Source organism: Acanthaster planci, linkage group LG21 (assembly GCF_054643075.1).
Source record: "Acanthaster planci isolate LZ-2023a linkage group LG21, COTS_SCS, whole genome shotgun sequence".
In the NCBI taxonomy this organism is placed as follows: Eukaryota; Metazoa; Echinodermata; class Asteroidea; order Valvatida; family Acanthasteridae; genus Acanthaster; species Acanthaster planci.
The window spans coordinates 5,644,521-5,667,529 of NC_141797.1; the positions used below are offsets into that span (position 1 = coordinate 5,644,521).

The 23,009-nt window shown below is 41.2% G+C and overlaps 1 protein-coding gene across 1 annotated transcript in view; it reads right to left on the reverse strand.

Moving 5' to 3' along the window:
- The window catches only part of LOC110989412 (CUB and sushi domain-containing protein 3-like), a 73,647-nt gene extending 55,820 nt beyond the window's left edge, over positions 1–17,827 (reverse strand). Inside the window, exon 1 of the mRNA XM_087131434.1 lies at positions 17,609–17,827. The gene's annotated coding sequence lies outside the window, so the exon portion shown is untranslated. The remainder of the gene's footprint in view (positions 1–17,608) is intronic.
- Positions 17,828–23,009: the final 5,182 nt, after the last annotated feature.

Genomic DNA, 23,009 nt, shown 5'->3' on the forward strand with positions numbered 1-23,009 from the left:
TTTTTATCTTTTTGTCGGGCACTGCGATTTCAATTTTTAATCGTTACTTCAATTGAGTCAGAACATATTTTGCAATGTTCTCTCCGTTTTTTGTGAGGGCATATGAAGCCCCGTTACATTCAACGCATTGATATCTTTGTCTTCCGTGAATGCACACTGTGATTTCTGTCTCCCGAGCTGGCACTTGTTTAGTTTTTGATTCCGTTTTACCTTAATTAAACAGTCGTTACAAGTTGCGTTAATTTTACCCGTTTACGAATTTTAAAGTTGGATAAGTCCACGAGCCATCTACATTTGGCGCATATCTTTTGATTATTCTTTTCCACCATATCTATACTTTTTATTAATAGTAATTTTTTTATTTCTCATTTTTTCTTACTTAAAAATGCTTAATCAAATTAGTTAATCAAATAAGTAGCTCACCGGCTCCGTGTTTAACACCAATTTACTGAATTTCACGTCGCGCAGGTGCCTTTTAATTTCCTCTCGTTTTTCGTCCGGTACTATGTCGTTTTCGTCAAGACACTGGCCAAATGAATTACGATCTTTGCAATGAAAAATAGCGGTCCACGCTGTATTTTCTCTGAAATCTTTTAAAAACAGAATTATACTTTTGCGTTAATAGCCAACAACTGTGCCTATAGTGTCTACCGCTAAACACCATCCTGTTAGGTGTTACGCCAGGTGTTACTCGCCTTAGACCTCTTTCGATATTTGATGAATTGATTGGCCGTGCAATCGTCAATAATGAATAATGTATTTACCCCATCAAAAATGTTTTGATAAAGTTCGATCGCCTCGTTTAGTTCTAGTCTCTCTCGATCTAAATCACACAAGCAAACATTTTCACCCGTATATATCAACAGACGTTCTAAATACGTTTTATTCTTAAAAAGCGTCGGACAGATGACCACGATAGCTTCAAACGTGAACCGATCCTCGGTTTCTAAAAGATTTAAAATCCAGTTGGTCTTTCCGCTACCCGTCTTACCCACAATTAAGGCGCAGTGTGGATTCTTGTACATCTGAATCATTTAATTTAAACTCATTTTAATAAACTAAACTTTTAAAATTCCCGTCTTCCAACGTCAATTGCGCGTCCATCACCAAAAACACGTACATCGTCAGAGGCCCCGCGGTTTCGCTCGCTCTTTCCATTTGAATCGATATATCTCCACCGCCGCCTAGAGGTCTACCCGACCCGTGAGCCAAGTTGTCGGAACTTCTGAAATCGAGCCAGAGACCATACTTATCTCTTAAATATTCGGCTATATCTACTCCGAAACCAGGTTTCTCGCCACGTTGTTATAAACAGCTCTGTTATCGTCCAAGACGCCGTCTAGATCGAGTTTAAAAGCCAGTTTGGCGGTACCGGGTACAATGACGTCGTCCGTGCCTAGGGCCAGGAAATTTACGTTTAATGTGTGACCCGCGGCTATGGTACTCAGATTATGGGTAATGGTTACTTCGCGTCTTTCGCCTTTGATCGAGTGAGGAACTTTAAGCCTCCAACTCGGGTTGAGTTTTTTTGTGTATTGATTCGACATATTACTTTTAATATGTAGTAGTTTTATTATACTATTCTTATTTTACTGAAATATTTTAAAAAGAAAAGAAAACGCGATTAACGTTAAACCCGCTACAAAAAAATAGGTCTTCGTATTTTTCACTTTGGGTCTCTAAAACCATATTACCGATGAGATTGATATCGGCGCGCATGTCACCCAGCATCTGCTCGGTGTTGCTTAGGTCGGCTTGAATCTCCGAAAGTTGATCTTTAACTTGACTAATATTTTCGCTATTCATTTATTTTAATTAATTTAATCTCATTTTAAAAATGGCTAGTGCTTTAATGATGGTTGGAGGAGCGATAGTAAACGCCTTGGCATTCACGGGCTCAAATTTTTTATTTAGCAGTTTATCAAAAAGTAAAGACGACGAAGAACAAAAGCGACACGACCCCGCGTTGGAGCAATTGGCACAAGCGAAGGAATCCTGGGAAAAAACCGCGTACACATGCTCGACTTTTTAAACGAACAAATGTGACAAGAATACGCGAGTCAGCAGATATTTGACATTTTCCATCGTCTTGCCAAAGACCAAGTTGTTCATCAATTTAAAAAAGTCTTTCTCAAAATCGGATTTGGCCAATTTGAGCAACTCGGTATTTTTGTCGATGTAGCTTTTCATCCACGTCCACTGTTTAAACGACATGACGCGGTGTACCTCTTTTAACCGAAGGCCTAGTTCTAAATATTTTTGTAATGTTTGGTAGTGAACCACGTATTTTGTTTGGTGTACAAAGTGGCCACGAGTTTGTCTACCGAGGTCACTTGCTCTCCGTTGCTGATTAAATTTTGTTGGTAACTCGAAAACCATTCATTAGGCACTACTAAATTTTCAGGGGCGAGCGGGAAATCGTTGTGAGAAGAATGTATGTGTTGCGGATAGTCTAAGGTCACTTCAAACATGTAACCGCGAGTGTCTTTAGGTCGTAACTTGGAAATAAACTCGGGAGTAAATTTGTTCAAGTTTTTTAGCCACTGAAACTCACCCACGGGTAGATACTGACTCATCGCCCAGCCGTATAAATTATTGGCGTCCAGATACAAAATGTGAGATTCCGGTTGATTCGGGTCGTAGTCAGGTAGGTCCGGGTTATTTGCCTTTGCATATCGCTTTGCACCCACGCTAGAGATACCACCTCTTTTTGCCCTTTCAAAGAACAAGTGCTTATCAATGCCTGTCAGTAGTTCCAGTTGTATACTTGAATGCTTTAACAATGCATCCCACGACAGACCCCGTGATATGTAATAGTTGACCGGGTCAAGGCCGTAGTGTTTTTTACAGACTTTACGGAAGTTTTCAAATACGCCCGCAAGCAACAAGACATCGGTTTGTACATATAAGTCATGGTAGTCGCCCAGGTTTTTACAGCCAAATGTTTTCCAGACTGTTTCCGCGCGGGTATGTTCTTGTTCAGTTATGGCAGATTGTCTCAAAGAGCTATAGAAAGCGTCTATAGGCGGCAGTTTTGTTTCTTTAAATCGATCAAATGAGTCTATATACTCATAGGGGTAAATTCCTTTTTCCAACAATAAATTTGTGTTATTTGGAAACCTTTCATATAGTAAGTTAAAATCATGGGGTGAACAATTTTTAACCAACCGATCTAGCGAAGCCGCCATGAAATGAAATGATTCTAAAAACCTGAGTTGGCCAAAAGGAAACGAAATGTAATTTTCGGTATTTTTAACAATCAACTTGATTGATTTTCCGTAGAATTTGTGGGCGCCTTGCATGATGAAATGTGCGTCATATTGTTTTAAATTATGTAAAATCACCGGAATGGGGGTTTGATTGGCCACGACTCTTAACTTCGAATTACAACTGGCGTGCGCCGGACCTCGGTACTTCCCCGTCACGTGACAATGATCTCTGACCTTTCTAAAATTATGGATGGGCTTTTTGCAATCTAAACATATCCATTCTCTGAACCCAGCTTCATTTTTATGACAGAAATCAACTTTGTCAGCTTTTGTTTTTGGTTCATTTGGAATGTCACACTGGCATTGAGATTCTTCTATTCTCTTGTCTATCAACTTTTCGCAGATCCAACAGCGATTACAATTTTCGTAAATTTTTTGTAACTCGGGCGACCAGATCAACTCTGCTTTGTTTTTAAACGTTTCGTTGATCTTGGATGCTTCCTTAGAAAGTGACCGTACAAAATTAACTGCGGCATCTTGACCTCTGTACGTCTTTTGGCCAGTGCAAACTCCATCGCATCTGACGACCACGTATGAGTATCCACAAGGCTTGTGAATCTGTGTTTTGACCGTGCTCGCTTCGCTCGCTGTCGGCGGTAATTTTTCTAAAACAGACTCAAAATCGGCGTAAATGACAAAAGGGGCGTCTTGTTTATTTTCGTACTTTTTAAATTTGAGTATATTTTCGCCTTTGGCCGGCAACTCGACCGTACATATGGGAACGTTTAATCCTTGACAATCTTCTTTGTGTCTGGTTAACTTTTCTTCCGTTTGGAAATGCGACATGCAATGGAAACACCCGTGTTTTTGGCCGTCGTGTTTATTGATATCGCCCGTCAACCTAAAACAATTTTTGATCCAACAGTAATGATTTTCTTCACCTTTGTTCAAGTAAAGTAAATTGATCGGTTCTTCTGGGTGCGTGCTTTTGTAAAGAATGTAAAGACCGTCTTTTTTGGTGTAACCAAGCACATTGATTGCCAAATTATTTTGTAGTTCGATACGCAGGATTTGTGAAATCGGTGTTGGAAAGCTTATGTTTGTAAAATTTAAACCATCTGATTCTGACCTGTAAGTTGAAGGTCGCTCTTTATTTATTTTGTATTTTGGATTTGTTTCTAGCTGGCTTTTGACGTTGTCAAAATATAATTTTAAAGCTGCCCGCAACGCCCATCGGGTACATTCTTGATATTTATTTTCGACATTTATGATTGCTTTTTTGTCTCCCAATTCTTTAGGCAACAGAAATAAGACGAACCCACTGGGTTATATTTAACCACGTTAATGTAAAAAGCTTTTACTTTGTCAAAGATCCAACCCGAGCCTTTTTGTGAGTGCGTTTTTAACGTCGGGTTCATTTGCGACTGCATCGTTGTCGCTCGGAAAGGGAAATACGCCAAATTCAGTTTTTCTCGAGTTTTTCCAATCTAAACTGAACTTTGATATTTGTTTGTAATTTGTAAGAGCCGACTTCTTTTAGTTCTTCCAACGCTTTTTTCTCGATGAAAATTTTGTAAAAATCAAAAAAGTGTATCAAATCGTATTCAAAGAAACGGGGTATCAATTCCCAATTGCGGTAGTTGCCCTGAAAGCGCCTGACGTTTCTAATGTCGGCTTCCGTAATTTCCTTGGGCTGAGTGCAAGCTTTAATCGCTTCAATAAAGTCCTGTTTGACGTATCTGTCTTTGTTTGCAAAAGGAATATTATATTTTTGAACCGTTTTCAACAGCTGTCGATATGACTGACGCTGGAGGTACCTAAATTGTTTTTGATCTGCCCGTATGGCTTCAATGAGCTCGGGTTTAGTGTGAGATTTACGCTTGGGTGCCGGTAATGGAATATTGTACCGCTTGACAAAATCTTCTTTGAACAGAAAAAAGGTCGATAGTAGAGGTCGGTGTTGTGGGTTGCTCATGTCTCTATTTATAAGTAGGTTTTGAAAATTTTTCTCACTTTTTCTAACGACTTGACTTGACATTTTTTTTTTCATATATTGTTATTTTTTATATATAGGCCATTTATTTAAGGCGGTTGTAAACATAGCGTGTTTTGCTTTGAAAAGGGCCACGCTTTAAGTAGACGTCACGAGCTCAGGTCGGGCAAGTCTCGACTTGTAGCAAGGGGAATTCCCCTTTTTATTTGAGAGTGATCGTTGGTGCGATCGGCGTCGAGTAACGAGTCGTTCACAGGAAAAGTGCGCCGGGGTCAAAAGGTGAGTGGTGGGTGAAAGGGGGTTTTTGGCCCTGAACGTGTCTATTTTACCCGGTATTTCTGGGTCTTATTTTGGGTCGATGAGGTACCCAGGGAAAATTGTTAAAATCTGGAATTCCAGATTTTTAGGGGATTCCCCCGATTTTTTGAGTCGATGTACTACCCAGAGGTTTTTGCTAAAAACGGTGAAAAGGGGGTGTGCTCCATAACTGTCAGTTTTCAACTATTTGCGTTACCATATCACCAGATTTATCCATTCCAGATTTTTAGGGGATTCCCCCGATTTTTTGAGTCGATGTACTACCCAGGGGTTTTTGCTAAAAACGGTGAAAAAGGGGGTGTGCTCTATAACTGTCAGTTTTCAACTACTTGCGTTACCATATCACCAGATTTATCCATTCATCACACGCTGTTAACCCTGAGCAGCGCATCCTAGCAGTTTTCCGTACTGTTCTTTGGGAACCATAACCGATATACGTACGAGTTACATGAATCACATTTCCATATCCGCTCATTTGCCACAATTCACATTTTCGGTGAACACTCATCACAACTTACGTACACAGACCCAAGGAACACCTGAAAACGTGCGTATGGAAAAGCGCGCATTTTGTTCATATGAAGGGTTAATGGATCCATCGATCTCCATTATACAGACTTCATCATGGAGATCAATGAATAGATCATACAATATAGGGGCTGTGCATTAAGTACGACTTGTTAGACCCCCTTCCCCCCGGTACGCATGGCTTACGCAATGGCTCCAACCTCCCTTCCCGTACACAAACGCATTCCAGATATCTTTGTGTCATGAGTAATGTTGCGGTTTACTAATAATGGGTGTTGGCACGGGAGGATAATTGATGGGGTGGACGATGGAGGATACTGTGGTAATACCAGACCATAGAGGGCGCTAGTCAGTCACTCCTCTCGGATAGTTCTCAGAGCTCAGGTTTGAAATGAAAGAGTAGCTGAAGTTGTCACCTAAATGCAGGTCGTCCTGGCTCCATAATAACCCTCCACACATAACATGGTGGCAGCGCGGTCCTACCTCGCCATTTGCACTACCGATATTCACATTATCGCCTAAAACACGGTGAGATTTGACTCGGAAATGTGCCGTCGTTTCTGTGACAATGACTGAGTGACAATCCATGTACGCATGTATGCATAGACTGTGTGTGTACAGTAGCCTCGCGACGCCTGTGTGTATAGCTTAGGATCGTCACGGTGCAGCATGTACTGATACTCGCATTGTCTATTGAGGTCAGAGGTCATCTCAACTTAAAAGTAGGAACAATGACAAACTTAGTCACACCTCGCATGACCTGGGATGACCCAGATTTGCCCAGTGCCATACAGATTTTTCGGCAACAACGTGAGCTATATTTCTCTGTCAAGAATGTCAAACCAGAGAAACAAGTCGACCACATACTTCTCTTCATGGGGCCTACTGGACTTCGCTTGTATAACTCATGGAGCTTACCTGAAGCTGATGCAAAAAAGCCTGACATTGTTTGGGATCACTTCTCTGCACAGATCACTCCGAGAACAAATTTCCATGTTGCTCGCCTGTATTTACAGAAATTTCAGCAGAAGGATCGTGAATCTGTTGACGACTACATGTCACAGCTAAAGCTACAAGCCCAAACATGTCAATTTCGTGACGACAAGGAATTCGCAGACAAAATCGTCGAACAGTTCATTGCGGGAACGCGTCACCCAGATCTGCAAAAGCAACTTTTGGCTCGCGATGACACCTTGACCATTGATCAGTGTTTGGATATTGCTCGTACCCACGAGGCATCCTTGTCACACATGGAACAGCTAACAATGTTCATCATGGTCAGTTTTCCATTAATGCATTACAGCGCAGACGCATATGTAGGAACTGTGGTAGGCAACACCCCTTCAGACCTCGTGAGTTATGCCCCGCCTACAACACAACATGTGATAACTGTGGAAAACACAATCACTGGAGAAACATGTGCAAGTCCAAACATCAACCCAGTGATTCTACGCGTGGCCGACAAAACCAGCGAACTCCCCGAGATACTTGTCGTCGCTCACAATCGCAGTCACGGTCCAAGTCGAGACAACGCCGTTCTCAACGCGACATGCACATGTTTGCAGACAGCGCCTCTCCGGTTTCGGGTGGTGACATTGAGGTTCCATTCGAACAACTCACATTTGATATTGTCGTATCCGCTATTCGTCCAAATGCACGTGATCGCGACGAAGCCTACACATACGTACAACTGCGACAGGATACAGAACGTCGTATCATAAATCTACACGCGAAAGTCGACACGGGTGCCCAGACGAACACCATCCCTGTTCGCGTTTACCGTCAAATGTACCCAACTCACTTGGACTCTGATGGATTTCCGCGCAAGGGACATCTTGCTAACTCTGGTGCTGTTCTCAAAGCATACAATGGCACAGAGATTAAGCAATACGGCACACTGACTCTCCCATGCAAACATGCCCAGTCCGAATGGTACAATGCTGAGTTTCACATCTGTGAGACCGATGGCCCAGCTACCATTGGTCTTCGCACGGCTCTGCAGTTGAACATTGTAGCCTTAAACTGTTCTGCTGAATCGCACGCTCAGTCTGACACAGACATCAGACCACAAAACCAGCCGATTCGCTCAGTTGAGGATCTTGTCTCCGCATACCCAGAACAGTTCGACGCACTTGGAGATTTTCCTGGTGCATATCACATTGTGCTTCGCGATTGTGCACAACCCGTTGTACACGCCCCACGTAAGTGCTCCATTCACATCCGCGATGAACTCCAGTCGGAATTAGACAAAATGGAGGCACAGGGTGTCATCCGACGTGTTACCAAGCCCACAGATTGGGTTAGTAGCATCGCCATTTCGTGCAAGGCTAATGGTCAGTTACGCGTTTGTTTGGACCCTAAAGACCTTAACAAGGCACTCATGCGATCTCATCATAAGATACCGACACTGGAGGAGATTACGCACAAACTTGCTAGCGCAGCAGTTTTCAGCAAGATGGACGCGAAACACGGTTACTGGTCCATCCACCTCGACGAGGAGAGTTCACTGTTGACGACATTCAATAGCCCCTTCGGTCGCTGTTGTTACAAGCGCATGCCGTTTGGCCTGGCAGTCAGTCAGGATATTTTCAAACATCGGACGGACCAGATACTCGAACAGTGTGAAGGCGTGATCGGAATCGCGGACGACATCATCGTCTTTGGAGACTCCGACCAGTCTCACGACAAGAACCTTCGTAAGCTCATGACTGTAGCTGCTGCAAACGGGCTGAAGTTCAAGAGTAGCATTTGCGCAATCAAAGACAAGCAGATCACATTCTCCGGCATGGTATATGATGCACGGGGTGTCCATCCAGATCCAGCTAAAGTGGATGCCATAAAGGCCATGGCACCCCCCTCCGATAAGACACAGTTCCGCGAGTTTCTTGGAATGGTGACATACTTAAGCCCATTCATCCAGCACTTGTCGAGCCACACCACTGACTTGCGCGAGCTACTACACAATGACTGTGAGTATGCATGGTCTCCAAGTCACCAATGTTGTTTTGAGAAAGTGCGCGATCTGATCTGCAACTCTGCTACTATTGACCCCAATAAACCCACGACAATTCAAGTGGATGCATCGTCACGTGGTTTGGGTGCAACCTTGATGCAGGAAGGTGAGCCGATCGCCTATGCTTCCAAGGCACTCAGTAGTGCTGAGACAAGATACGGAAACATCGAGCGAGAAATGTTGGCGGTTGTCTTCGGTTGTGAGCGCTACCATACTTATGTCTATGGTAAACATTTCACGATAGAGTCTGACCACAAACCACTTCATATGATTCATCAGAAACCGCTCACATCTGCACCCCCTCGTCTACAGCGTATGCTTATGCGTCTCCAGCCATATGACTTCACTCTGCAGTATCGCCCCGGCAAGGAAGTTCCAGTCCCCGACAAACGACGGTACGCATATTCCGTTGGACATTCAGATAAATCTCGTGCATTTCACTGCCGATCGCCTCACAGACGTCAAACGCGAGACTGCGCGAGATCCAATTCTGCAGGAACTCCAACAGGTCATCGTATCCGGTTGGCCCGATCGGATGAGAGATCTGGCAGCTCCCCTACGACCGTATTGGTCATTCCGTGATGAGCTTGTAATAGCAGATGGCATTCTTATGAAAGGATGTCGCGTTGTCATACCCTCATCCATGCATGCATATACGCTGAACAAGTTGCACGAAGGTCATCAGGGTGCAACCAAGACAATGCTCAGAGCGAAAGACACTGTATATTGGCTTCACATGAACCAAGACATTGACCAAGTTGTGAGCCAATGTTCTACATGTCAGGAACATCAGCGGTCTCAACCCAAGAAGACCCTACTTCCACACGAGTTGCCAACGCGACCATGGCAAATTCTTGGCACTGACCTGTTCCACTTCGAAGGTAATGAGTACCTTCTGATAGCTGACTATTACTCCAAATTTCCTGTCGTGCGTAGAATGCCTGCACACTGCACAAGTCGTGCAGTGATTGATGCCACTCAGCAAATCTTCTCAGAGCAAGGTGTGCCGGAGAAGGTTATTAGTGACAATGGCCCACATTATGCCTCTACAGCATACAACACATTCGCTGAGGAATGGGGTTTCACACATGTTACGTCGTCGCCCCATTTCCCACAGTCGAATGGTTTCGCTGAGAGAATGATCCAAACCGTTAAGCGTACCATGACTAAAGCAAGGGCCAGTGGACAAAACATCAGCATGGCTCTTCTCTGTCTAAGGACGACTCCAGTGGACAGCAAACATCCAAGTCCAGCAGAACTGCTTTGTGGAAGGAAGTTTCAGAGCAACCTACCGGTAGTCATCAAGCACACATCAGAGCACAAAGACCAAACATACCAGCGCCTACAGGATAGACAAGCACAGCAGAAAGTCTACCACGACAGATCTGCCCGTGATCTCAAGCCACTCCAACCTGGCCAATTAGTGCGTGTCCAGGATCTGAACACTGGTTTATGGACACCAGCACAGGTTAAACAGTGCTGCGAGGAGCCACCTTCATATGTCATAGTGACTCCCAACGGTCGTGAACTCAGACGCAATCGTCGTCATCTTTGTGACATTGAACTTGTCAAGAAACGCGTCACATTCGAAGATGGCGCACCACCGTCTCGTGATAGCCCAACACGAGAAAATCAGAACACTCCCACTATCACGTGATCTGGTCGACAAGTCAGACCACCAAAAAGACTCGATCTGTGAACAGTTTTATGAACACTATCACCATCATTTTCTTTGATGTTGTTGTTACTTTTTTTAACATGGCAAAGTGTTGGATTAGTGTTTTGCAGATGACTACTTTAGACAAGTATAACACTACGTTATTTATTTATTTATTTTGGTTAGATGCATAGGTCATGCACAGACTTTTATATACTTATATCATTTTTTTAAGAAACACCATTTCTTTTTGTCTGTTGTTACGAACAAAACAAAAGGACTTCAGCATAAGAAAAGATCACCAAGAACTAGACAGTAAAACTTTTTAATTTTTTTTTCCATTTTCCAAACCAGTTGCAAATTGTTCATATCTTTCTTTTAAAAAGGGGGGATGTAATATACCAGACCATACAGGGCGCTAGTCAGTCACTCCTCTCGGATAGTTCTCAGAGCTCACGTTGGAAATAAAAGAATAGCTGAAGTTGTCACCTAAATGCAGGTTGTCCTGGCTCCATAATAACCCTCTACACATAACACTGTGTTTGATTTTTTTTCGGCACAGAAAAGCTGATTCTGGTATTTATTTGTATATGAGAAAGTGTATTGATATGGGGAAGATTCATGAAAGCCCCTTTACGAATGGTGTACGCAACGGCACCAACCCCCCTTGTGCATACGTACTTTATGGACAGCCACATATTACTTTACGAGCAAGATATGTCATAATTATGTTTGAATTATTATGGTAATAACAAATCATGTGATTGGAGTCTTTATTAAAGGTTGTGTAGTAGAGTAATTATTCTAATTTCATTCAGTGTGATCAATATTGATACTAAATCGACTGTTGTTTTAGTATCAAGCAAGTGTTGCAGCGCAGTCAAACTTTTGATTCGACGAGTAAATATAAGTTAACGTTAACCGGATACCAGAACACGGAACGATATTTTTGTATTAACACATAAGGTGGATACCGCTCAGTATTTCAATCACTGACTCCAAAATAACAACAGGAAGAAACTGGATTCCTGGTCTCTACGAAACACAACCAGTAGCTGACGGTCAGTATGTCACAGTGCAGTCTGATAAGGACACGTTTTCCATATTAATTTGTTTACTGTATTGTTTACCAAATGATCAGCAATTATCGTTTGGTTTACCAGCCAAATCTCGAAATACATCCAATTGATTTGGACAATCCAACATAAGAATGTACACAGACTGTGGTATGTGTAGCGTCACTGGCGCGTTATACTTGACGCACAAGAAACACTGGTCAAAGTTTAACCATGACTTTTAATGTTAATTTGAAAAATTAAACCACTAAGCTGTTAAACCATAACGTGTTAAGTTAAACCATAACGTGTGAAAAATTGAACCACAACATTTAGAGTTGAATAGCAACATTTGCGTGTCCATTTTAGGACATCGTAATTATGAGGGATAAGTTATAAATTTTGTTTTCAGTGGTGAGTATACTATTTTTTTTATTTATTCTGTTTCTTTATAAAGTCAGCACATTTTGGATAAACTATGATCGCGCTTCAAATTAATTTTCCATAGTACCCCAAAGGTTGTGGTTCCAAATAGCAATTTAATACAGATACGACGACGTAAAAACTGACGAAAACCTGTAGAGATGTGAATCATAATTACGTGTCATATAAAAAGGCTTCACGCTGTGTCCAATTATGTCCATGCGCATTTATCAATAGACGTTGGCATGGCAACTAATAATAAGTCGGCAATCAGCAAGCTCAGTTTCCAGATAAATAATTTACATTGTGCCTAGCCAACCAGAAATTTGGAGGTCATATACATGCAGAAATTGTCTCTGATATGATGCCTACTGCATAATAATCTTATTTGTGAATAGGTATTAAATACTACTTCGGGAAAATACTTTTAACATACATTTTAGCATTGGAAACAATATCGATACACATTCTTAAAGTGTCACTTTAAAACTATTAAAATACAACGGTATCATTCGTTGAAAAAAATAAGTTTCAGATTGTGTGCCTACCAAATTGACATGAAAATAGCTTAGTTGAACATCCCAGAAAGGAGACACACATACAAATACTCCTATCAGGCCTAGTAAATAATTTTTCATTAATAACAGCATTCTTATAAGTTGATGCAAAAAAGTATATAGTCTTCTTGTCTAGATTTCCATGAGAAAGAATTTTTTCAGTCATTGTTAAAGATGGGCTAGGTTGAACCAAAAAAACAAAAAAAAACAAACAAACAAACAAACAAACACATAATACCCTCGGAGTAAGGATGAGCTTAATCTTATAACATTGTATATTTCAAGATACTGCGCATTTTACAGCTTCCCTTGGTAGTGAACATTGTATATTTCAAGATAACGCGCATTTTACAGCTTCCTTGGGTAGTGAACATTGTATATTTCAAGATACTGCGCATTTTACAGCTTCCCTTGGTAGTGAACATTGTATGTTTCAAGATACCGCGCATTTTACAGCTTCTTTGGGTAGTGAACATTGTATATTTCAAGATACTGCGCATTTTACAGCTTCCTTGGGTAGTGAACATATATTTCAAGATACTGCGCATTTTACAGCTTCCTTGGGCAGTGAACATTGTATATTTCAAGATACCGCGCATTTTACGGCTTTCTTGGGTAGTGAACATTGTATGTGTCAAGATACTGCGCATTTTACAGCTTCCTTGGGTAGTGAACATTGTATAATTCAATATACCGCGCATTTTACTTCTTCCTCGTCGTAAACAATGTTTATTTTATAAGCCTCGATTACCTGAGTAGGCCTACCCTGCTTGTTGATTCCTTTACTGTCATGCCACTGTCATGCCGGCATACGGAAAAAATACTCGTTGCCATGATTACGGCGGTAGCCATCCTCTCGTATGACATGTGATCATTGATTAGAAGATTAGTCATTTCCATGAGCTTTTGCGCTGTTGTAACATGTTCTTGAGTGCTGATTTGGACCACAATTTGTGGGTGCTTTGGTATATCAAGTCGAACGCGCCTGCAACTAAGGCTAGGTGTGTACACCTTTTAAAAAGGTCTTACATGGAGGTGATTTTTTATCTCTAACATTGCAGCTCTCACATCAAAATATAAGGTTTAAATGACGAAATAAAAAAAAAGCAAAGGGAGACATAAGGGCAATATTCGTCCCAGTACAACGGGTAGGCCTTCACTTTTCCCTGAGATAATCACACAAATCACGGAAATGACGAATGATGGACCCGGTTGCTCAGAATATTTGAGAAGTTTATATGCGTACAGTTTGTATTTCCACCACTGGTATGGACGGTCAGGCTGTAAGTCTCTCCTGAACAGAAAGAATAATGCTCAAGACAGCGTTACTTCATTCCCTGCATGCGTGATAATGCGGGGGGACCGTCGCGTACAAAGTCTGAAACAAAACACGTGTTTAGTTGTTTCTTACCCACGCTGCTTATTAAAGCCACTAACGATTGCCCAATATACATCATCTTCAACTCTAACTCTCATAAATCTCATCATATTCATCCTCACCCTCAACAACTTCTAATTTAATGGCACTCTACCTCTGGATGCAAGGCAAAGCTGTTGGCACAGCCCAAGTACGCCACGATATTTATAGGCGTATTAGAGTCGAGAATCCTGTCGTAAACCCCACAACCCCTAAACAACTGTGCTTAACGGTCGACTTGTCGGCCAATTTGACAAGAAGACGGTATAGTTGTCCTATTGGTCGATTTGTCTCAACAGTCAAGTTGTCCCAGCCCCTCAAGATCTACTGACTTCATGCCTGAAGGCTTTTCAAAATGATCGGCCAAACGATGAAGGCCCTATAAACCTATCAGCATGCAAAAAGGTGGTACCCACATCAAGAGCGACCCGACTGGCCCAACCTTTCCCATTTATGTCCACTACAGTTCGGGCAAAAGGTTTACATACGCATGGTAAAACAAAAACGGTTTTCCTCGAATGTCACAACTTAACTCGTTCCTACCAACTTTTCTTTTCATGGGAACAGACAAGATGGGTCTCTATACTAAACGTATACATATACTTTACTTATACATACCTCACCCATAACTTATTCAACGTATGCCAGCGTAATCCCCAATTTTTTTCAAAATAATGGCATTTCAAAACACGATCCACAAAGATAAAAGATACTTTACAATTCCTTGGCATGAACACGCTCTTTTTAATTTAAATCTAGCCAATGATACAGATTTCCACTCTTGCAAAGAAAAGTAAATGAAAATTTTGATGTTAGACAGCAAAAACAAGTCCAACGTTTTTCCAGTTTGGTGCGCAGAGTTTCTCCTTCACGTGCTAGAGAAAGTGGATCTGTCGCATATTGGACTAATGCACGTTACCTTAAAATTTCCCCTGTCATGATGCTTTTCCTATCATCAAACCTGAACTCAATTTTATTTTTTATTTCATATTATAGTCTTGTTTATATATCCTCTAAATGGAGAAATCGTTTCATGGCAAACAGTCTCGAAATCTAAAACGTGTTAACAACAGAAACTCCACGTAACGTAAGCTACATATAGGGAAAATGGGTCAATTTAATAACGTACAAGCCCAAATCGAGTCTGCGGGTATTTTGTACGAAGCGTATACAGGACATGACTAAAAAAAAATTCTATTTCGCCCGAGAGGATTACTTATTTCGCCCGGAGCTGATTAATACCCAGGAGACTGGGTGTATATATAATGTATATATACACGTTTTCGTATAAAGAAAAAAAGAAGAAGATTTTAAAGTCCTTTTTCATTCAAAATCAATTCAATTGCAAAGTTTCTCATGAAGTGTACCTAGAGTTTGCTTTTGGCGGGAGGAGCCAAAGATTGGGGTTGGGGGAAAGGGCAAAATTATATTTTTCTACAAATTGCAGTCCATGTTTTTCTTTGGTCTGTCCCCCGCCCAAAAAATAAGGCCGGGCGGTTTTTGCCCTGTTTCTATGCACATCGGCACTCCAGTATCATTACATGGAGACTTAGCAGCTTAGAAACAACAATGGCGTCTGTGAGTACAGGTTATGTGAGATTTCTGTTTGAATATTTATGAAGTGAAGCAAAACAAATACAGCATGGTTTATTTCGGGAGAATAGACGGAAATTTTGGTCCCTCGGCGTAGGTCAGTTTGATTACCTCCCAACGCGAAAAGCCAAGTTGACCTACACCTCGGGACCAGTAACTCCCACTACTTCCCCTCAAACCATGTGTATTTGTATGATACCAAGCAGAATGGCTTCGTGCCCTTCTGATTATATTAAGGGTGGTTAACCACCAAATGTAAAAAAAGAGTGTGTTTTCCCGATTCTTATTAACTACTGGCTTTTGTAAAGTGCAGGAGTGAATCGATGAGATACGGAAAAGGGGGTAGTGTGTACCTTTTCCTGAAAAGGCAAAACTTCTCTTTGCATTATAAAAATTAACTTAAAAAGAAATGGTGTTAGAGGCTTTTTGAAATTAAGAAATTCAGACATTGACTGCAAAAGTTGATTAATTAAACGCCCTGCACAAACAGGTTATTCTTAAACTGCCATAATCTGCTAGACATTGCACTGTCCACTCCCTACTCTGACTGTTATTAAGGATTATTTGTTCACGTTAGGCCCTACCTTCATGCCTTCGTGAAAACTTTAAAAAAAGAAAAAGTAGCGAAACGCTGTCCGCAAGATGCGTGGTTCCAGCTTTGCCACTTAGACTAAGACTACCACTAAAACATAGTCCTACCGTGTATTACATACACCAATTTCGGAAATTGTGTAAATGAATTAGTAATAGCAGCAGTCGTTTTCGAGCAAAATAGAACAAACATTCAAATTCCCATTTCTTTTAACAATTACAAATTCTATTTCAAGGAGCTCGGGTGTATTCAGTCAATTTCCTGGTATTGCATTAGTTTAGTACGTTAACGTTCGTTTTTGCGCGAAATTGAATGTACCTCTGCAATCCTGCATTCATCTGAGTTTGGACTCAGTCGAGCTATTTCGCAAAATGTGAAGTCGATTTCGCACGAAGTGTTATACATTCATGAGTAACATGACATTTATTATCAAAGTGGTGTCATGATTTGTTTAACCTTTTACATCCTGATCGAATCGAACATATATTGTGCGATTTTAAATTACAACAAATGAAAATGAATACTCACTTCCGAAGGGTCACGGTAAAAGACATTTCAGCGAATAAGTCTTAATGCACATTTGTTGGAATTGACAGAGAATACGTCAATCCAAAATCCCAGTCACGTATTGTAACCTCTTTAATGAAACGTAATGCACATTTGTTTTTTATTTCAAGGATGCAAAACGAAGTCGAATGCTTGTTATTACGAAAATGAAACTACGTTTTAGGTCGTTTGAAAAATATACGCTGAAATGTAAGTTTATTTTACACATTAGATTGCGCATTTTCCGAAATTGGCCGGGAAAACCTATAGTAGTTCACTTTTTACTGGTTTATATTTTTCGTATAAGCCAACCTCTGATGAAATTTAGAGAAATGGTAGGGCCTACTGTGAAATACATTTACCCTCATCAGACTTAACCTCGAAACAGGGTTTTGAAGGAGAACTTCATCTAATAATAGTTTCACTGGGGTTATTCACAGAACAGTAGTGTTCCAACTATGGCAAAGCGGTTATTGTAGCAAACTAAAAAGCCATTATCGGTGAAAGCGGGTGACGTTTGAGATATTGTCAGCAAACTGATGATGTTCACCCCGCTTGCTCCTTGCCCTTACGCTTGCTCCTTTTCATATTCTCTTTGTTTTTTTTATTTTCACAGGGAGGGGACAAGCTCCACCTCTCGCACGACGCCAATGGTCCCCACAGTACCCAATTATTTCTTGGTCCCGCCAATACATAAATACACCTACCGGTTGCTGCAGAGCTTCCAAAAGGTGAAATATGTCAGCACTTCTCAAAAGCGATCTTCGTTAGCGAGCGACTGCCTGTCTAACAGAAAAGCAACTCGTGATCCGCCAGTGCGTTTCCAACACCACCGGGGCGGAATCAGGCAGATTGCACCTGCACGCTTTTGATTGGTAAATGCTTGTCTGCATTATCTTTTTTCATTGACTTGCTCTAAGTCAACCACTGTTGTATTCAGTGAAAAGCATTCCAACTCCTCTTTAGGCCTACATCATCACGTTTCGTGACTGATAACATGACTGTGTAGTTTAGCTCTACATGGTTGCCTCTCTTTTAAACAACCTAAAAAATGCTACAATCCTGGACAAATCACGTTGGAACATGCCTCCCCTTGCCCCCTGTCAATGTTGCCTCTCACTTGGTACGTTGGGCCCAGTCTCGGTCCAATAAATGACCGCAACATAGAACGGGGGAGAGGGGGGATCTTTTCACCGCACTTCCAACGAGGTGTTCTAATTATTTTGCCCAGGATTGTAGTCACAGTCGTGTACTATTGGCTGTATACTACTCGGGCACACCACATCCTAATATAATCCTTACAGAACTCGCAAAAGTTGATATGAGCAAAAATAATACTCAACTATTAACATTCAAACTGAACAGGGTTATATAACTTTAAGTTGAATACCTCCAGAAGTGTGAGATAAAAATGAGTGCCCTTAGGGATTTAAATAAATTAAAAGAAAACATTACTATACAACTGAATGGCAAAATACATTTTTTTTAACTCCACGAGACAAACTGCATTGATCTATTTTCTTTGGTATTTATTTGGCTGTGACCAAAATGACGCTGAAGAGTGTATACAGGTATGGACTAATCAATGAGTTGATGAAGAGAATGAACGCAATAGTCCAGAGGTACGTTTGAGGCTGAATAGGAACAGCTCTGGTCAGCGAGAGAAGACCCTTGATGACGGGAGGCATGCGGGAATCGACACACAGAGGGCGCGCTTACCCCAAGAACTAAGGGCGCCTCTCCCAGGCTGCGTATTTGATGGTTCTAACTACTAAGATACGATAGATGGGATTTTGACCTTGGAAATTGTAGATCAATTTTCATGACTTTGAGAAGGATCCCTTGGAGTAGGACATCGTTATATTTTGTTTTGTAGTGATAGGCGCTAACAGCTGTCAGAAAAGAACGTAATTGTTGTCAAATGGGTGAGGAAACGGTAAAACACAAAAGAGACGGCTTCAATCAAGTGGCAAATACACACTAGCAAAAGCCAAGTTGCAGAAAGCTACATGAAAAGAAAGAAAAATAATGTCGCCTCAATCACTCTTAGCCCAGCAAAATTTACTGAGAAGAAGTAATGATACTCCAGAGGCGAAAAGATCGAAATTTGTCGATCCCTAAGTCCTTCTCTTTTTACATCTTTAAAATCACTACAACATGTAGACTTTACTTTGTATGTGCATTTTCTCCTACAGCAAGGAACAAAGAAACCTGGACAACTTTTTGAATGGATTTGAACAAATAAATTCGTGAAAATATGTATGTTCTTACTATTTCTTTTTGAACAGTGGCTCTGTATACAAAGAGCTATTTTCACAGTTTCTCATCGCACAGGTGGGTTTTTGATCAAGAAGGCAATATTACGGACTTAGTGCTTAAAGGAAGGGGCTTTATTGAACTCGCTGAAACCTTTGAATTTACAACTAAAGAACATTCACGACAAAGGTAACAATAACATCAGTGACGAGGGTTCATGTGAATCAGAAAATGCCCAGAGGTATCCAAAGAGCCATGTTGAATAGATATCGCAGAATACCTCTATAATATGTCAAGAAACTGGAAACGAGCAGCGTTCTTTTTTTTACGTGATACACTGAGAGAAGAAGGCGTCTTTGGGAAGTTTAGACCTTTGTTATTCATACTATAAATGGAGTGTTGTTGCTGACAGTTTAGGGGTGCTTAATATGGAAAAGCAAATCCTTGTAGTCATTATCAGTGTACCTGAAACCGGTCAGTTGATCGCGATGATTTGATAGCCCCCCCCCTCACACACACACAAAGTGGGGATATATAACCCCATACTCCAGGGGTTGACGCCCATGTTAGTAACCAACTTATGTCAAATGAAACCAAATGAAAAAGGACAAAATCCAAATTTTTAACAAATATACACTTTAATTAATGGCATTGCAAACATAACCCCAAATGGAAACAAACAAAAAACCCACGTATTTCGTACAGTCAAGAAAACAGACTATATTGAAACTTATAAAAGTGTGATAAATGTGGACCTCAAATAATCTTTTGATGTACCCCCAGATATCTCATCTCCATTGCAGTGGCATAGCCACGCCCCCCATTCGCAATGCACCCAGGTGCCCCTCCCCCCCCAAAGAAAAGATGAATGGATACTGAACAAGCTTGGAAACTTGGAGGAATGATGCAAAAGAAGAATAGGGACTTTACTCTATGGGTGTCGGCAACAATATGATGGTCAGTCCAGAAAGGAACTGTGGCCAAAGCACAGTCAGGGTCCTTGCAGGGGGGGAGATTTATAGCCTAAGGGTACATGTGGTCTGGAGAGGGAGAGAGTTACTATGGGAACAGCCACCCAGGCCTGGCAGAAAGGTATGCAGAATTCAGGGATCGAGAGATAAGGACAAGGGACGGTCAAGAAAAGTTGGGTAACCAGGTCTAGACTGGGTCTCTACAGTGGAATAAAATAAACATACATGGATTTCTTAAAAAATAAAAGGAAAACTGGTACACGTATATTTAACACATGTAATCAAAATTAATGGCTGAACTTATGTCAAACACAACGTCCGCTACACCAGTCAATAGCATCTACCTACGTACGCTCAAGCCACAGCCGCTAGCCCTCAAGCACAGTAAATTGTGCCGCACTCAGTCGCCATAAATGCTGTGCTCAGGAACCCAATCCCCTAATCCAATCGCCGTGTTTTATCATCGCATAACGAGCACTCAAGACAAAGCAAGGTGTCTGTCTATACGTTGCACGAAAGTTGAAATCAGGGTCTGGGTGATAGACTTGTGACGTTGCACAGGGGACTCGGACATAATCTCAGGGGGACAAATTTACCGTTTGGCAGGGGGAAAAAATTACCTGGAGGGGATACATTAAACCTTAAAACTTGCAGATACCTTTACTGGGGTGTGATCCGGTAAAAGTGTCCGGGGGAACAGTTTTACCCTTTACAGCGGAGCAATCTGGCAGTTGCATTCCACATAGTGAGTATATTTTTATGCGCGAGCTTATTAATATTGTGTAATACTGAGCTTTTTTTTGGGGGGGGGTTACAATTACAACAGGTGCCATTATTGGGCGCGATCATAGAGATACTCTCATAAATTACGAGTTGGCGTCCAACTCGGCGTATTTTTAAGTGTTCACAATTCCTCCAACCCGTGGATCTATTTTGCACATAGAGGCGGTGGGCCGCCACGTTAAGAGCTGAGCGCATACTACTCCTATTTTGGGGGCGTTTTCAGCACAGGCCAATAAATAAAATCGCGTGGCTAACCCCTATACTGAAAAGAAGGTGAATTTATAGCCATAATCTTTAATTTCCAAAGAAAAGCGGGAGGCCAAACTCTCCCTGAGAGTCACCAGGTGGCGCTGTTTCTGTCTGATAAGTTGTCTGTGGGCGGGTATTTAGTGCAGTGCGGGCTTCGAAACAGCGTACGGTGAGTAGTTCATAAATCGCCCTACGCTCCAATGCTACTCTATGACGGTGCCCCATCTAAAACACTTTAAAATTATGCAGTATAGTAGCAGGATTCCAGTTGCTCAAGCATGTTTGGTAGCTTTTGGACATCATAGTTATAACCCCCCCAAAATAATAAATAAATAAATAAATAAAATAAAAAAAATAAAACCTTTTTTTTTTAAATATTGCCGACGTGCAGTTCTAGGTCTACAGCGATGCGCCCGCTGACCAGAAACCGGAGACTTTTGGGGCCTAATAATGCATTTTGAAAAAAAACAAACTTTTTGAAAAATATACTTGATGCCACTCCAGGGCTTTTGAACATCCTGTTCCGTGCACTCCGAAAAAAACAAAATTAATAAAAAAAGTCAATGTGTATACTTGAATCAAATCGGACTTACGTTCTCTTCCCTATAGATGGATTTCACATTAGCTCCGTCTGCGCATATCCGCATAGGCCTATCCAAAGCAGATAGGGTGCATTTCACAAATGGTTGTATTTCTGCGCGCGAGCTCATTAATATTTTTTTATCCCACGCAGTTTCTACAATAAGACATGCCATAATCAGGAGGGATCATAGATATATTTCTGTAAATCCCGAATTTGAGACTGATAGTTTCCAGTTCGGATTATTTCTTTCACAAAAAGCAGCTAATTGCGGGCCTATGTTACGTAGAGGCAGGCGGCTACATTCAGAGCTGAGCAGATAGTTTTACTTTTTTTGTTTGGGGGTATCTTTGGGGAAAGGCGAATTTTTATTTATTTATTTTTTTGTGGCCAACCGTAAAACAAAAAGTGATCTTCTGGCCATAATCTTCAATTTCCAGTGAAAAAAAAACGGAGGCCAACCTCTTCCAGAGAGTTACCAGGCGGCGATTTCAGTCGGATTTGCACTGTTTTCTATGGGTACGTATATGGTGTAGTGCAACCTGTAAAGACAAGATGGCAACAGACTAAAAGGGGGTGCCCTGTCCTTCTTCTTGGGTTTCTTATTTACGGGCGGAGAAAATGAGCAGTTTTGTCTTTGGAAGTTTTCAAAGCAGTACAGATTACAGTCAAATAACAGAGGAATGTACACCGTATCTCTTTGGAGGGGTCTATTGACCATTTTGTCCTGTCATACTGAACAAGGGCCTGAAATTCCCACCTTTTTTTTCTTCCAAAAAAGCTCCCATGGGACGCCGGGGAAATGGAGATTAGAAAGTTCAAATTAACAATTCCGTCTGTTCATCCTCTTTATTATAGTTTTTCTTCTCTTTTTTGCAGAAGATGTTTGATTTTTCCGTTTGTTTCCTTAAATAAAATTGTCATCGCGCGCACAAAAAACGGACACACTGTATTATCCTTCAATCTCCAGAAAACGTGAAAGCGTATTCAATTTTTGGAATTTGTTTCTTTATATTGTTTAATTTTTTTTCGTTTTGAGCCATTTTTACTGCGTAACCGGCCCTGGAGGTGATATTTAAGGGTACGGGTGCATTCCACCAAATGGCAATATTTCTGCTCGCGAGCTCATTAATATTTTGTGATCCCACAGGTTTTTTTCAATAAGACAAGCCATAATTAGGAGGATCATAGAAATATTTCTGTAAATCCTGAAGTTGGGACTGATGGTTTCCAATTCGAGCATTTGTTTTCACAAAAAGCAGCAAAAAA